Source organism: Balaenoptera borealis (assembly GCF_965194805.1).
Source record: "Balaenoptera borealis genome assembly, chromosome: 6".
Taxonomy (NCBI): Eukaryota; Metazoa; Chordata; class Mammalia; order Artiodactyla; family Balaenopteridae; genus Balaenoptera; species Balaenoptera borealis.
This window is the reverse complement of record NC_138863.1, coordinates 113,803,105-113,821,528: the sequence shown is the minus strand read 5'-3', so window position 1 is coordinate 113,821,528 and position 18,424 is coordinate 113,803,105. Positions and strand designations below refer to the sequence as shown.

At 38.8% G+C, this 18,424-nt stretch overlaps 1 protein-coding gene across 4 annotated transcripts in view; it reads right to left on the bottom strand.

Annotated features, from left to right (window-relative positions):
- NCKAP5 (NCK associated protein 5) overlaps nucleotides 1–18,424 on the bottom strand; it is a 1,102,730-nt gene that overhangs the window by 1,013,571 nt on the left and 70,735 nt on the right. Inside the window, exon 1 of one of the 4 annotated variants that reach the window (XM_082397787.1) lies at nucleotides 4,013–8,571. The exons of 2 other annotated variants lie outside the window; for them this stretch is intronic. The gene's annotated coding sequence lies outside the window, so the exon portion shown is untranslated. One more of the 4 variants, XM_082397784.1, reaches the window with a different exon arrangement.

The following is an 18,424-nucleotide window of genomic DNA, read 5'->3' as shown; positions in this document are numbered from 1 at the left end:
GATCATGGCAACATTATTTGAAACAAGAAAAAATTGATTTGTAGTGACAAATGTCAATCCATAAGACGCTCCCTCTAAACCGCCTGGTAAGAAATTAACTGCATTAGAGGCTTCTCCCCAGGAGGAGGGGCTGCACCTCCCACGGTCCCGCAGACCTCCATGTATGCGGCAGCTTATGTTCCCAACAACTGCAAACAGCTCACGCTTTACCCTTAGACTGTTTGATGCCAAAGCAGTCTGTTCCCAAGTCCTCCAAGGCTCTTCTCCTGTTCAGCTCTCAGAAAGGGAGAGCAACAAGGTGGGAACATCCCACTGGTGGAATCTGTCTGCCGGAGACCTGTCCCACAGTGCTTCCACGTGCACTGGAGCTCAAGCACGCCTCTAGAAAGGATGCCGGCCTCTGACCACTTTCCTGCCAACGAGTCCCTTTTGGCACCAAGTGATACTGACAAATCTGTCTTGACCCCTTGACACAAAATTTGCAAGTAAACTAGATGTCCATCAATGGGAGAGTGTGGAAACAAATTGGGGAATGCCATACAATGGAACAACACCATCATGGATGAACCTCACCAACCCAATAATGAATGAAAATACCATGATGCAAAGTGATAGAATGACACATACAGTATAATACCATCATGTAAAGTTTAAAAATACGGAAAACAATATGATATAATGATTAGGCATGCATGCATAGCTAGTATTACTATAAAGAATGATATAGAAATGATAATTATCAAATCCAAATTTAAGATAGTGGCTGCATCATTGTATATTTGAAGGAAGTGAGATGCAAGTGGACAGAAGCATCAGTTTTGTTGGTAATGTTTTATTTGATAAGCTGAGTGGTGAAACACAGGTCTTTACTGTGCCCTTCTTTACACGTTCCCTTCTGAAATATTTCACAACAAATGTTTTAAATGAATGGGTATGAGGTAAGGAAGCAGAGTCAGCACATATCGCTCTTGTAAAGGAGGAAATTCACAAAGATTGACGAAGGTTTCTCCTAGGTCAGAGATGTAGAGACCCCTGGAGAGCACCCACATGGGAGTCAAAAGGAAGGGGAACATTCTCCAGAATGTTCTGGACTCATTCTACAGCACTGTGATGATTATAAATAAAATCAGATCTTCACCAGCCTAGGAAGTATATAATTTATACATTTTAATTAATGAAGCAATCTTCTGCAATAAATAATCCATTTTGCCTATCTTTTAATGTACTAAACAACCTCTATATACAATATCACTTCACTGGCAAAAAAACAAAAAACAAAAAAACAAACACTTTCTAGATTACCTATGCAAATGCCAAAATTTAGTGTGGAATTGCACTGATACTCATTACATATACTTCTGGTCTTGTATGGTAGCTCTGTCTCTAAGTATTTTCCCAGCGAATGGATGAAAAAATGGGATGAGTGAAAATCACTTAAAGAATTAGTGTGTGCTGAAATGGCTCAAATTCATGTTGATTTCAGCCGAAGCACAAATTTCAACAAATATGAAGACCTACCACCTGTCAAGCCCTGTGCTAGACAGTAGGGATGTGAAGACAGTTAAACTTCTTCCTAAGAATCCACACTATAATTGCATCCTTACACTTATTACCTTTTATGGAAACGACTCCCCCATTCTCCTGCGCCCTTTGTGAAAACAAGGATTTTGCTCCATTTCTCTATTTATCCCTACTCAGCAAGTAGGCATAGATATAGGTAGATAAGTGTGACAGTTAAATTGTAGAGTCAAATACAAGTTCTTTGGGGGTCCTCTGGTATTTGAGGATTTTTTGCAATTATGTGCATATCTGTTCATATGGACACCAGAGATTTCCTTACAGCTGTAAGAGCAGCAAATGTTAGCAGCTAGATGTATCTCTGCTTTCCCATAGTAAAGTGTTCTAATTGTTTCCTTTCCTTCTACCTGTCTTATTGAAGTTCTTTTCCCCCCTTCAGACAATGTGATTATTTTACGAGAAAAAACTACATAAGTTTGTTGTATAAAAATAGTTTATAAATACTGTGTTTAAAAAGAAATTCTAATTTTATTTTAAGAGATATATTATTTTTACCTTTCTCCACCATCTTCCTCCACAGCTGCATCTGGTTCTGTGCTTTCTGGCCACCAAGAGTGAGGGTCCTAAAATTTGGTCTAGAATCCCAATCCATTGCAGGACGCCAGTCAAGAGCTGGGAAGACTCTGGAATAGTGTTTCTAGAGCAGGCCAGAGTCAGACAGCGACTGCCCTGTCCCCAGCCATCCCCTGGCTGTGCCTGGCGCCAACAGAGTGGGAGGCGATGAAGACAAGCACGTGGGCACAGCTTCCTGCCAGGGCAGGAGCCAGCCCCGAGGCCATGGCCTGAGAGCCTGCTCTGAGAGGCTGTGGTTTGTCCAGTTTAACCAGTTCAACCAGCGGGAACACCACATCTCAGCACGTAGGGACCAGAGGGGGGGTGGCAGGACTTCAACAAGTCAGACATCTGCTTAGCAAAGCCACCTTGAATTCAAACACTTCCAGGGCGGAATCACCATCCATCACCTCTATCATGTAAATGGAAAACCTATTACAGCAAGATGCCTTTCTCCATTCAGTGATCAACACATCTATCCTGGTTCAACCCTCATTCGCAGATCAGCCCAAGTCATATTTCACCGTTTTATCCAGAGGAATCTATAGAAAACCTTGTCTTAGAATTAGGCTGTCTCTGCCTGCTTCTTTCTGCAGCAACAACTGGGAGGATGCGTGAATCAGTCAGTCAGAGGGGAGGGGAAGGAAAACGTGGTTGATACACCCTAAAAAGGGGGGCTGGGGAATTGAAATATTTATAACTAGAGCATAGTCTTCATGGAGTGGGGCTGAAATATTTCACAAGCAGGCGAAACTGTACAAATTCAAAATCAAGATACTCATACGTTTCACATTGCCTATGAAATACTGACAGGAAAGACTACTTTCAGAGCACCCTTTCTAATGTGGAGATAAGGTAGTGAGAAGTCTAACTGCCGAGGAACTGGATTCCTGGCTTCCAACAGTGCTTGGTCCATTCATTTATGGCAGTAAATAAATGTTATGAAAGTTCATGTAGAAACCATTATCTAAATGGCTAAATATGAAAGGCTTGCATTATGGCCAGGCATGCATTTCTGGCAGGGAAGTACAAGTTTGCTCACAATGTCTTTTTTTAGATTACTTTGAGGAAGAATGTCATCATTGGAATACTGCAAACCATAACAAGTTTCGTCTTTTTTTTATTGTGGAATGAGAAATGACATCAGTTTACATGTCATCTGAGAAGAAAGGAATTTATTTTATTGAAAGGCATCCAAATCTCCCTTTCTTTGGGAGGCTTTGTTACTGAAACAAACTTTATCATTGTCAATTGTTTGACCATTTATGGGATTGGTAGCTAAATAAAAGTTTGTTTCATCAAGTCTGTACATTTGTACATATTTTATTGACCTAGTCATTTTACCGGTATTATACACCCATGACAGTCTTAAGGCAATACTAACATTTAAAGCCCCATTATTCTAAACTCAGTAGTAAAATGCCATGAAGAATGTGAGATCCTTTTATTTATCTGTGTGTGTGTATACTGTATATATATGAAATTATCTCAACCCACCCCACAATTCCTCCATGACCTGTAAACTATAGCTTCTAATGTTTTAATTGTCCTCAATTATATCCCCACTGCCACTGCCTGTGTTCTGTCCCTTGGCATCTTTCACCTGAATTCATCCAATGATCTCCCAACCAATCTCCCCAACTTCAAACTTCCTGCCTACAGTCCACTTTCCAACCAACTCCACTATTCTACTCAAGTCATTTTTGAGGCTCCCGCAGCCTTGAAGATAAAGTCCAAAAGCCTTCATGTGGTACCCAAAGCTCTCATGACCTGGGCCAGTTTTTATCCTTCCAACCTCTTCACCCAGTTCCCCCACTCACATTCCATAGGCCAACCACAGGGAAATAGTTGCAGTTCTGGAAAGCACCATACACTCTCTTACCTATAAGCCTTCACATCTTCAGCTTCCTCTGCCTAGAAAACACTTCTTCCCAACTTCCGTACCCCTCCCTGAAACTTTTACCTGTTAAACTCCTACTTGTCCCTTAGGACTTAACCCTGGCATTACTTCCACATGGAAGCCTTCTCTGACACACCTCTGCCCCTGCACCTTGGTCAAATGCCCTCTGTATGCTCTCTGGGTACTATGTGCTTAACACATGTTTGTAGGATGAATCATTTACCCTAACAAACATCTCCAATTGCATGAAACCTCTGATGTGATGATGATCATCGCTTGCCATCTCATGAACATGCCCTGCACATGCCCACCTCCACACCTTTGCTCACACTGTTCACCCACCTTGGGATGGTTTCCTTCTTCTTCAGAGATTTCTCTGAACATTTCAACCCTAGGCAGTATTTCTGACCTCTGAATTCATGGCACATTTTGTGTATGTTTCTCATTTTATATTTATTTATACACAGTGCCAGTGACATCATTTCTATTTTAACTTTTGAGTTATTTAACTTTTTTATAGATATACATCTAGTCCCCTACTAATTATACTTTAAGCAACTTAAAAACAGGAACAGATATCACTTTGCATTCCTCTTCTCTCCTACGAATTCACATAGTTCAGCACAGATAATCAATACACATCTTTTAACATTTGTTATATGAGAGAAGACTAACAAATGAAGAGAAGTCTATACAATGTAACAAATATGTTTCATTTTCAAGCGAATAAATTATTTCAAATGAGATCATAAACAAAATGAGAAATTCATGACCATGAACATAATTTACTGTAGGCTGGCACGTGAATGTAAAGCCTTGGGAAGCAGCAGCTGCAATGGAAACTCCAATTATCATGCCAAGAGTGTGAAGGCACTCAGCTGTAGGACAAGCCATATGTCAACCAAAAGTGGAATAAAAACAAGATGTATACTCTCCATACCAATTTGTATGTATATTTAATCGAAGAACTCACAGTCATATGGCAACAGCAAAAGAAAAATAAAGGAAACATTAAGAAAATACAAAGCACTAAATGTCAGAAGCAAATCAAACATATCATTAACACAATAACTGTAAGTGGGTTAAACTCCCCTAAAAACCATCTCACATTGGATCATAAACAAAATCCAATTATATGCCTCCTAGAAGAGATACACATTAAACAAAGTGACTCCAAAAGGCCTGCTCATCCCACAAACATTTTTTGTAGGGTATCTCCTATATACCAGTATCACACTAGGTGACATAAAGTTACACGTTAAAAGATAGACAGATACACGTGGCAAATGCAGATGAAAAGGAACCAAGAGTCACAATATTAACATTAAAGAAGCAGTGCTAAAGGCAAAAGTATTATGTAAAACAAAAAATTGTTTTTTATTTGTGTGTCTGTTAATGAAGAATACAATCCACTAGAATCCTCACTGGAAGTGATAAATATAGCTATCTATCTAATATACTTGTTACAAGTATTAAATAAGAAAATTCATCTACAACACCTAACTCAATACCTGCCACATTTTACATGCTCATAAACTATTGGTTGTTTTTAGTATCCGTATTAGTAATAGTAGTATTAACAAGATATAATAGTCATTGATATTAATGCTACAGATAACATAGAATTAAAGTATACAAAGGAAAACATGGCAAATACAGGAGAAATTTACAAAATCAAAATAAGATAAGAATGAGTAAGCTTTACCACAGTTTTTTGTTGTTGTTCTTGAAGCAACAAGTGACCAAAAAAAGGTAACAAGATCTAAATAATAATGACTGATTATATCTGCTGTTTTTTGTGTGTATGTATATACATACACATTTTTATATATTCTACAAACTCTATGATCTACAAAATGATATACTTCCTTTTCCATAGCTATGGAATATTTACCAAATTTCATCATTTATAAAATAAAAATAAAAATTACCATTGCTAAAGCAAAAGATAGGCATTATTCTCTGACATCTACAAGAAAAAACCTGGAAATAATTTAAGAAATAGTAGCAAGCAAAACAAAACAATATTTGTTCACTTAAATAGCTCTCAGATCAAAGAGAATATCAAAACTAAACTTATAGAATAATTTAAAATAATAGTAGTAGAAATACTACATAGAAAAACTTGTGAGATGCAGGCAAAACTGCACTCAGAGGTAAACCAACATCTTTGAATGATTAAAAAAAGTAAGAATAAATAATAAATGACCTATATACAATGGAATATTACTCAGCCATAAAAAGAAATGAAATGGAGGTATTTGTAATGAGGTGGATGGAGTTAGAGTCTGTCATACAGAGTGAAGTAAGTCAGAAAGAGAAAAACAAATACAGTATGCTAACACATATATATGGAATCTAAGGAAAAAAAAAAAAAGGTCATGAAGAACCTAGTGGCAAGATGGGAATAAAGACACAGACCTACTAAAGAATGGACTTGAGGATATGGGGAGGGGGAGGGGTGAGATGTGACAGGGTGAGAGAGTGTCATGGACATATATACACTACCAAATGTAAAATAGATAGCTAGTGGGAAGCAGCCACATAGCACAGGGAGATCAGCTCGGTGTTTTGTGACCGCCTGGGGGGGTGGGATGGGGAGGGTGGGAGGGAGGGAGATGCGGGAGGGAGGAGATATGGGAACCTGTGTATATGTGTAGCTGATTCACTTTGTTATAAAGCAGAAACTAACACACCATTGTGAAGCAATTATACTTCAATAAAGATGTTTAAAAAAATAATAATAATAAATGACCAAATATTTATATTCAAAAGATAGAAATATAAACTTAGAAAAAGCATAGAAAGACTAATATGTATTGAAGTAGAAATGATTTTAAAAACAGAAAATATAAACAATTTGAAAATAAACTCAATGTCTTATCTCCACAAGGACAAAAATATACCCATGATAATACTATGATGAAAAAAGAAAATTCACAAAGATTCACAAATAGAAATTATAAAGTAGATATGAGAATTTATAGAGATATAGATATAGATCTTTATACATATATACACAAACATATAAAGGAATATAAATGCACATAGAGATATATATAAATACAAACATATAAATGAATAAATATACATACATATATATATATATATATATGGAGAGAGAGAGAAAGAGAAGGATCTCTCATAAAACATACATTATACTTGGCCTAATAATTTTGAAGAGCTCCATAGCCTAAAGATAAGTTTGTCTTGAAAAAAATTATTAAAATTAACTGAATAAAAATAGGAAAACTGGACAAGTTAAAGAAGAACTTGAGGAAAACTGTCCCCCAATTCTTTTTTTAAAAGCTGTTACATTGTTACACACAACTAATTTCAAGGGAAAGATAATTTCCATTCAATGATAACAATATAATCATCATCATCATCACCAATCATCACCTTTACCATCATTAGCTCAACAGAAGCCACATTTATTTAATGCTTACATTGAGCCAGGAACTGTGATAAGGGCTTTGCGTATATTATCTCATTTAATCGCACAAAACCTTTTAGGGTAGATGCTTATGTTACATTTTATATGTGATGAAAATGATGTTTAGACAAGTTGAATAACTAGCCCAAGGTTATAAAACTGGCAAGTGAACAACCCAGAATTCAAACCGAGGTCTGTGTATATCCCCAAAGCCCAGTTTCTAAAACACAGAAAAAGGCGAACACCTTCCAGATTAATTTTGTGAAACATGCATAAACCTGATAGCGATCTTGATGAAGCTAGTAATTAACAAAAAAGGAAAACTACAAGCCAAGCTCACTTAGGAAGACTCCAATAAAAGAGAAACAATTCAAGACCAGCAGTTTAAAAAGGAAGAAAGGATCATAAACAAGAATGGTTTGCTATGATTTAATCTATTACAATACTAGATCAAGTAGTTAAGTTTATACACATTTACATAAAGCTAAAAAATGTTTGTGAAATTCAACATTTATTCCTGACTTTTGCTCATTTAAAGTGAATCAGAAATAGAAGAGTACTTCCATAATATGGTAAAGAAGTTCTACCTAAAACTAATTGCCAAATACAGTAAGTAATAAAACATAGGCATCCTTCCTCTTTGTATCAGAGGCAATACAAGAAGACATCAACAAAACATTTCTAGTTGATACAATGAGAATAGAAAAAGAAAAAAAGGAGATATGTAAATATTGGGGGGAAATTAACATGTTCAGACTTTTCTTTCTTTGCTTTGGAAAGTGAAGGAAAATAAGTCGATCATGTTTGTTAAGTCCATACTCCAGGTCATGAATGGTGTAAGTGCTTTAAACATATTAAACACGACCTTCCACGTGTTAATTTTTTCATTTTTTGCACGTGTTGATTCAGAAAATAGCTTATGATTGAAACTTACTACGAGTTCAGTAACACCTAAAAATGTCATTCATTAATTCATGATTTTGTATGTATGTATACACACATGTATATTACATACCTCTATATGCTTTTGAAAAATAGTAGTACACGTATGGCTGCTTGGGGTTCATATGAATTTACACACCCTTTGCAATAACTCTGCATCTCCCCCCCCATTCACAGAGCTCATGGCCCACGGGCAGGAACAATTGCTGGAGAAATCCTCAGAAATCAACAAAACAAAAAACCTGAGCGGGATGATCTCTTCATCTGACATGATGTGCAAGACTACTCAGGAATGGCTTAGTGACTCACCATTTTATGAAAGCCGTGAAAGGCACCTGATAAGCACATAAAGTTTAGTTCCTATATTTACATACTGAAGTAGAGGGACTGTGTTGTACCCACGTGATTCCTGATGAGGAAAGAGAGAAGAGGGAAAACCAAGTTCGCAAATTTTAGTAGAGAAAGGTCTATATTGCATAGTAAATATAACCAAAATTATCGCGGCAAGAGAAGAGGAGGCAGTGTTGAGTGAAACAGGTTATTCACTGTCTAAGGAAGGAGCACACATAGGTCATAAGCATACATCTCCACCACCTCCCAATGGAGTCATGTATGTACACGCAGAAAGACTTAAGATGCAAATCGTGAACGATGACAATTAAATGGAAAGCAGCAACGTATTGATGGAGAATTCATCCATTAAAGCTTTTCCATTCAAAATGGATTTCAGCCAGAAATCAGTTCTTTATTCCTCCCTGTAGTATGCATTCTTGGTAGCTCCCTTCAGAACATTGCCAACACCATTACACATTTGCTTTATATAGCTTTCAAGTTGCTCTGCAGTTTCCCTCCAGCCAAAGAACTTTATAAAACCTACTGAGGGAATAAGAAGCACAGACAGGTCGTCTCCCAGGCTTGGAATCCGTTGCCTGAGCCATTTCTATCTAAATTTCTGTCGCTTCCAGTACAGTTGGAGTGGCTAGTGATCTCAGCTAATTATTATTTTATCACTGAGCTTAGTTGACTTATGAGGATAAACTGATGACCTGCATTCAGTTCTCTTTGCATCATTTGTCATCACTCATACTGAGATTTTTTTCATCCTGGCAGATGTAGGAACAAGTCCAACCCTGGCTCTTATTAGTGGGGAAATTTTTTTTACCTTGCCCTTCTGGACTTCTGTCTCCTGATCAGTAATAGGGGGAACCCTATCACGTGGAATTATCATAGTAATGAGATTAAAGTACCCGGTTTGCCTTAGGCTTTGCCCAGGGAAGTTTCCTCACTTGCCCACTCTTGTTCTAAGGCGTCCTATGTTCCCAATTTTAGGGATTAGTCCATGGACTGTCTTCTGGCTGCCACCTGTGTCCAACTCTGGTTTGAAGGCTGTTAAATGAATTTTAATATTAGAGCCTGCCTTGGGAAAACATTTTATCAGCTCCTTCAAGACTCAAAACTCATGGAATCTTTCAGTCTCTATTCTTTCCTTTACTCTGCCAACAATTGGAACGGGTGCCTTCGATTCAAAGCATATTAAAGAATGTATTGCTAAGCTGCTCTATAATTGTTCTCAGATGCATGCCTCATTTCAAATAAATGGTACAGTTCTTAAAAAAAAAAAAGAATGCTTTCTACTCTTTTGCTCCTGTACAATAAAGCCTAGTTTAGTTCTTTATACATAGTGGGCACTCATTAGATACTTGTTCACCCACTGTTACTTTTATGGGACAAACCAGAGAATTTTTCATAAACAAACATGAGTCTATCTCATTTATCAAACACATTTTTAGAAGTGTTTGACTTTAAAAAGTCCTTTAAGGATAACGCTGTGGTAAATTACCTTTAATACATCAATAAATTCAGATGGTTAAATAGTGGGCAGAAATTTCTACAAATCATCTTGCTCTTAAAGCTACAAACAATTTTAGACTTGGTGCAAATAAACTCGGCAACATCTAGGACCAGATCCTAGAGGTCAGTTAGCTGTTGTCCAAATGTCCAGGGGCAGGTATTGTGTTTGGTCAAGCAAATAACACACCTCTGCAAAAATCAGTCTTTGCGTTGCCTTTATCTACTGAGAAAAGCAGAAGTCATAAGATCACAGACTTGAGAACTAAAAGAAAATTAACGAGATCAGGTGGTCCGGCCCTCTACTTTAGAGAAGCACCTATTATTATTACCATTTTACTGACCAAATGACTAAAACCCAAAGTGTTCTGATCGTTTTTCCAAGGTAACTGTTGGTGGAGGGGAGATTGTCATGGTTCTGTTGGTGACTAGACATAAAGTTCTCTGGTCTTTGGGTCTGGCACTCTTTTTGCTATGTCATATGCAAGTTTAAAAATTCCTCACATCTCTAGACTCAGGATGACCAAGATGACTGAGATGAAGAGTGGCACCCATCCCAACCTCTTCCCAGTCCTGCATCAGGAGCAATGATTTCCTGCCTGTGTCACCAAAGGCTCCATGTCCATCCCTTTGGCTCTCCCTGAACATCTCCCTTTCTGCAGATTCTAGGTCAATGTGGCTCATGTCTTGTCTTTCCTAATGTCCCACTGATTGTACATTTTTGAAGACAATGATTAGTTCATATTTAAAATCATGCCAGTGCCTAGCACAATATCAGCCACATAGTAGGTTCTGAATAGTTTCTAAATGAATAATGAGTGCCTCGGTGGTGCCCAGTTGCCATGAGTAGTTTTATCAATGAGATTGGTAAAGGAAACACCTGCCATATTTTCCATCTTCTTTACCATCACAGAGTTTCCTAATTAGGCTCTTTTCAATACCTTGGAAGTGCCGTAACCTTCAACTGGGGTCTTGGGGCAGCCTCATGCGTCACATAGCAGAAGCATGAGGCTTGGCAACTCGAGTTACCACTCCAACTCAACCAAAGCTGCATTCACCCGAGAGCTTTAACTGTAGGCAAACATTGACCACCATTCACTCAATCATTTAGCTCTTTCTTTGGGCTCAACTCTGACATTTATAAATGAGAAAATAAAAGGAAATTATTTACTCCTACAGCTATAGGGAGATCATGGCAACCTTGTGAAGAAATATTCTCCCAAATGCAGTGCCGTCTTCGACATCGTACAGGTGATTCCACTCTACTGTAAAATTATTGACTTTTTCTGTTCTGCCAGTTTCCACACAAACACCTAGTTTTAATGTCCTGGTGTAGTCAATCAAGGTAAGCATGAGGAACACATTTTTTTCTAGAGGTGCAATTATATTTAATTAATATAAGCCATTATGCCCATATTGAGAATTCATTTCTGGTTTAGTTTCTCTTTTCTAATATGGTCTTACATTACAATGAAAACACTAGTCAAAGACCTGGGAACAATGTGGATGTCAAGAGAGAACAGAGCCCCATAAAGTTAGGAGAGGTAGAACTTTCCACTCTACTACCGACCCATCAACTTGACCTTGGACTCACACCAAAATCCAGCACAGGTCTGAGATGGATTCAGGAGCTGGTCTTAGTGGGGTGTCTCACCAGTCCAGAGTCTCAGGATATGGCCTTCCCTACCTTGCCCTCCCTTCCCCAAAACCCCAGGAACTTGATCCCAAAAGGCCTCAGAAAGGGCTTTAAGTGTCATCCTTAAAAGTAGTGTGTAACACCAACAGTGGTGTTAACAGGGAGAATTGCAGCTACCCAAATCAGGAGCAGCTGCTGAAACTCAGTAGTGATAGATGTTGGCAGCAGGAATTCAGAGATTCCACCCGTGAGACAACATGGTTCTATTGCTCAGTTGAGGCACAGGGAGCCAGAAGAGGTGGGAGAGGATCTGCCTGTGCATTCAATGCTAGAGGGATGGGGCCATAGAGGACAAAGTTTGGTGACCAGAAGTATTAATCTCAGCTCTGCGATTATAGCATCCACAGAGGGTCCCTCAGCAGCTGAATCTCCTCCACTCTGGCAGATTTGTTGTTAGGCATTTATCCTTATAGGTTTTCAAAGGTTTTAATGTATCTCCCTCCCCCTATTCAAATGCAATGTCCACCTCAAAAGTAGGACAAAAGAGCTTATTAAAAGTTAGTCAATGAAATGCCTGTGGTTTCTATAGTCAAACAGACCTGAGTTCAAATATTGACTCTACCACCCATTAGCTATTTGACCTTGGACAAGTAATTCAACTTCACTTGAGCCTCAATTGCCCATCTGCAAAATAACCATCTTTTGAGGAAGGAAGTGAGGTAAGATACACAAAGCCCTTGACACATGGTAAATACTAATACAGTAGCTATTGTCATGGTTTGTTGTTAGAATAGGGTCTGGCACACAGTAGGTGCTCAATAAGTAAGTATTAATGGGATCCTATCATCAGGATTCTTATAGCAGATGAAAAATGAAATGGGGACAGTTGCCTGGTACATGAGGTCTGGAATGTAACCTCCAGGACAGGAGAGACAAACCTAAAATAGTCCTGGGAAACAATAAACTTCCACCCCCTCCACCCCTCCTCACAACTCTCCTGCTTCAGAATTCTATTTCTTTCTAGGCAGACATGGTATTGGAAAGGCTCTTGTCTTAATGGAGTAAAGAACTACCAATAATCCAAGTCCAAACTAAAATAAAAGTTATCAAGTGGGGGATTCTCTCCATCAGTCTGGACTCAGGATTTTACTTAGAGCTTCACAACTGGAGATGTCATTTATTTCTCCTTAGATTCAAATCCTAATAAACAAGAGTTGTTTTTCCCCACGCAATTCTCCCATCACCACCACCACCAACACAAAACAACTTTGTGTCCCTGTGACATCAACACAACACACCTCTTTGTGTATCCTGACCAGCTTCCCCTCCCCCACCTTCTGCAGGCCCCTCAGTAACTGAGAACAAGACTGACGATTCGACTGCCGGTCAAGGGTGCATATTCTAGGGGAAGAGGGGAGGTGGCTGGCTACACATATGATCCAGCCACTAATGAACAATGTTGATAGTCCAAACCATTGGATCCCATTAACCTGTTTTCACGCAATCAGGGGTAACCATTGCTGCCCAAGATGAAAATATTCTATTAGCATGCAACCTTGGTGAACTTTTTACAATTAATGACTGCACTTATTCATCTTTCCTAACCTTGGCCTTCTGTCCTTCTATCTCTTAGGAAAACTGCATGCTATTTCCAAAGACTAATACGAGGCATCTACTTTCTCAAAAAAGTCAAGAGACATGACAGCCTGCAGTTCCAAGGACAAGAAAAACTATAGCAGGACATGACACAACGACAAATTAATGCTTTTCACATTGTCTAGCAGCCTTCACCCTGAATGTGTATGATTAAAATAAGAACCTGATGTTACTTCGCCATACGGCCACAGATATTTTTATGGTGAGTGGGTCACACAAACTCGGGGCTTTGTAAATTGCGGAAAGTGATGAAGGGAGTGAGGAGACGCCGAGGGAGAAGGTCCTCAAAGCTCTGAGTCAGAGCTCAGCTATTCGGGGGATTCCATTCACCTCCCTGGGGGTTAGTAAAGCATAGAAGACAACCAGTTCTGGCCCCTGATGATAAACAAGGGAAAGAACCCAAAACTCCACCGAATTTTGATGGATAAAAGAAGCCCTAAAAAGAGCTACCTTAAAGAGTTGGAACGTTCAAAACAAAGGCAATATTAATAGAAATGTTTGTGCTAGGTGAAAGCTATGACTTGGCCCAGAATCCCCCCTAACAGAGCCCATCCAAATGTGCATCCTCAACCAATGGTAGAGGTAGGGTCCTTAGGATCATTTGGGGGCAGGAAGGAAAATCAGACTTCAGATTAGAAACTGGCTATGCAGAATCCACATGTGGGTTTTGGAGAATGGACTGTGGTCCCTGGGGTATCCTAGGAATCATCAAGCATTTGAAAATACGTCCTGTGAGCCTGTGTTTAAGGTGCAATGAGAGATGCAAAGTAGTGGCATGTAAAATACCAGTGGTTCGTCACCACTAGGAAATTATATTCTCATTAGAAAATGGGTCATGTGAAATATGGAGAGGACTAAAACTAAGAGAGACTGTTTGGCTCTGTGGTTCACTGATACAAAGAAAACAATTGGAATAGCAGGGGGAAGAGTGGTTTCTCCGCTGTCCTGGGAGAGGGCATTTCCAGCATTCCCTCCCTCCCCGTTATTTTGAAGGATGCCTCACCGTGTGTGCCAAGGACTGGATGGAGTGCCCCTTCGCCTCCTGCCCACAGAGCAGGACCACACATCTCAGGCTCAACCAGCCAGACTGATGCCCCCACCTGTTTCTGGATCTAGACCTATTGATGCAAAGACGTGGAGATGCGGAGGTTCACTCACAGCGTCTACAGTGCGGTTCCTCAATGGCCGTGATGCCCTGGCCTTATGCCTTTACCCAAGACAGTCCCTGACTTCCTGCTTTTGAGCCACTGGGCTTGCCTCAGTTCCATTCTGTTTGCTGGTTGTCCAGGCTCCTGCTGACTCTGACTGTGGCTCTGTAAGCTGGTTTCTCTTGTTGTGACCAAAACTACTGACTTCTATGGCCATCCTACTTATAGGGAATCTCCTTGTTTCTACTGTACTATTATTAGCTTTTGAAAATAAGAACTGTGCTTATTCATCTTTCCTAGTCCTGGAGCTCTCGACACCCATGACTCCTCAGGAAGAGTATACTTCATTGAAAGAAATTTAAAGGCATCAAACGATGAGTATTCTTTTGTGTATGTGTTTCTTTTACCACTACCTGGCATGAAGTAGATGCCCATCTTGGTATCGTTGAAAGAACCCTGCCTTTGGAGTCCAGCTAAATTCTACCTCTTACTTGGAATTCTTCAGGGCCTCAGGCAAGTCACTTAACCATCCTGAGCCTCAGTCTCCTCATTTGTAAACACGGGCAATAATTCCTACTTCCCTGGACTATTGTGAAAATTAACTGAGACATTAAATTGGGAAATAATAGTCTTTTCAGTAAGTGGTGCTGAAACAATTGGATATCCACTTGTAAAAGAATGAAGTTGACTCCTACCTACCTCATATCATATACAAAGATTACTTCAAAATGGATCACAGACCGAAAGGTAAGAGCTACAACTATAAAACTCTTAGAAGAAACATGGAAGTAAATCTTCATGACCTTGGATTAAGCAATGGATTTTCAGAAATAACAAAGAAAAGCATAAGCAAAAGAAAAAGAAACAGATACACCAGATTTCATCAAAATTAAAAACTTTGTGGATCAAAATATATCATCAAAAAAATGAAAAGACAAGCCATAGAATGGGTGAATCTATTTGCAAATCATACATCAGACAAGGGTCCAGTACCAGAATATACTGGATTTGTTTGGGGTGAATAAGAGTGACTGCTAATAGGTAGATGGTTCCTTTTGGGGGTGAGGGGAAGGATGGATTGGGAGTTTGGGGTTAGAAGATGCAAACTATTATATATAGAATGCATAAACAACAAGGTCCTACTGCATGGCACAGGAAACTATGTTCAGTATCCTGTGATAAAACATAATGGAAAAGAATATATATATATTATATACATATATATATACATATATAATATATATATATCTGAATCACTTTGCTGTGCCCCAGAAACTAACACATCATTGTAAATCAACTATACTTCAATAAAATAAATTTTAAAAATTATATAATGGTGATGGTTGCAAAATCTGTGAATATACTAAAAACCACTAAGTTATACACTTTTAGTGGTATGTGAATATCTCAGTGATGTTACCAAAAAATTAAATGACACAGTGTATGCATAATACATATATAAAATGTACACATCGAAACTTTGCATACAAATATACATGCAGTAAGTGTTCAAAATGTTGTAGATTTTGTTGCTTTTACAATATTTATGATGATTGACTGATTAGGCAGAAAGTACTTTAAATAGAGTGACTGACTAATGGAAGATGCTTCAGGCTAGATTAGGATAAGAATTCCTCCCACCCAAAGCCATTAACCTGATGTATTCTTTTGTAAGAATCCTCTATATTCCTATCAGGAGCTGTAAGTTGTGTTCATATGTGTCTCGCCTGTCCTGACTGTATCCAATGGCCCAGACAGTTCTGTCCTCCTTGGCCTTTATCCCTTCAGTCAAAACATGTTCCTGAGGAAGCACTGTCTCCTCTTAGGGGTTGGATTCTGACTTTCTGTAGCCTCACCTCTCAGAATTTTTTTCTCATTGCTTACTTATCTTGAATGAATTTACCACAAAAAACTATTTCTTGATATTCAAATTCTTCATATAAAGTCGAGTTTGTTTGCTTTTGGGTTTTTGTTGTTGTTGTTGTCCTTGCTCATTTGTTTGTCTGTTTTTCATACAAGTATAGCAAAAAGGTTAGAGGAGCACATGCCAGAATTATAAGAGTGAGTGTCTCTGGGCGATGAAGGGATTATACGTAATTTTTTTATCCTCTTCCGTATGCTTTGTGGTATTTTCCAAATGTTCTACAAAGAATCATTATTTAAAACACACTATAAATAGAAAAACCTTACATACTTAAATGTTATAAATTGCCCCAAGATGGTTATCTCCAAAGTGAAGATAGCCCCAAAGATGTATCAGAATGTTCACTGGACTAAAAGGTGTGTGTGTGTGAAAGAGAGAGAGTCAGATGTGTGTATATTTTGCCTTTGTTGTGTGGCTACCCATGGGATTAGGAGGACATTCGTCTTTGCCAATTTCAGGTCAAGCCTGTAGTCAAATGTTTAATCCGGTCTGCAGAATTTAACATGGCAATTTGTACCATTGCTCATACATCTTCTGAACTTTCCTTGGCCCCTCTTGGTTGGATTTTTCCTAGACGAAGAAAACCTGAGTGATTTGTATCATCAAGCCGCCACCCATACATTTACTATCTTGCAAAAATTTGTAGTCTAGACAATAATTAAAGTCAGAAGTGTAACTTAATTAAAGCACATCTTTCCCAAGCCCTGAGGGTCATTCCTTGGCACTTACATATAGCGAGTGGTGTTTACATAGACTGTTCTGGGGATACAATGGGGAAATCCTTTCAGGAAGAACCTCCTTTTCCAGTCTCTTAGATGGAAGCTGAGAAAGAACCAAGGTAGCGGTGGCTGGTTTAGGTGGGTGTGAAGAAGATGAAAACAGGATATTTTCCTAAATGGACATTTTCCTAAAGGACAAATGTCAAGAATCACAGTGGCGTAATTAAGACATCAAAGAAACGGAACTGAATTTGATCAGTCAGAAGTCTAGTAAACCCATAGACAGAAAATGTCCCAGACATCACAAACCAGCAACTTGAGGGGCTTTGATGGCCTTCAGATATATTTTAGTTGGCCTACAGAATGTTATTTTTAAATTAATGCTAGCATTTAAAAATGGGAAGATTTTACCTAAAAATGAGATTTCCAGCTTTTAAATAATTAAGAAAAATTAAAATACAGAGCTAGCTCCTTTTTGGTGACAATTGCTGGTGCTGTGTAACAACTACGTCCTTCAGCCATTCACAGGACATGCTCTCCGATTCACCCACTTCCTCACACATGCCTGCCATCTCTACCACAATGAGATCCATGATTTTGTATTTCTTACTCCTGGCAGGCTTCCATTATTTATATCACCTGTATAGCCTTTGAAGGCATTGGGTCTGAGGCTCTACCCACCTCCCTCCCACCTCCAAGCCTCTTCCTTTTGCATATGCCTTACCACAATCATTCCTCTACCTGGAATTCTCCTTTCCTTTTGCTCACTGGTGCCTTGTTAGAAGACAGATCAGGATTCAATCCTAGGCATCTTAAACTTCCGGGAGAAGAATAGAATGGTATGGTATAACTGGATTTGGAGTCAGTAAACCCAGACTCAAGTCCCAGTAATAACTGGAATTAACTTGTATCATCAGAAAAATGTGGGTTCAGATCCCAGCTCCTCACTTCTCTTGAGCAATGCTTTTAACCTCTCTGAAGCTCATTTCTTAGCAGTGAACTGTAAATATTTGCCCTGCCTGCCTCACAGGACTGTTGTGAAAGACGTTCTAAGAAGGTAACAACACTAAAGAAAGTTCATAGGA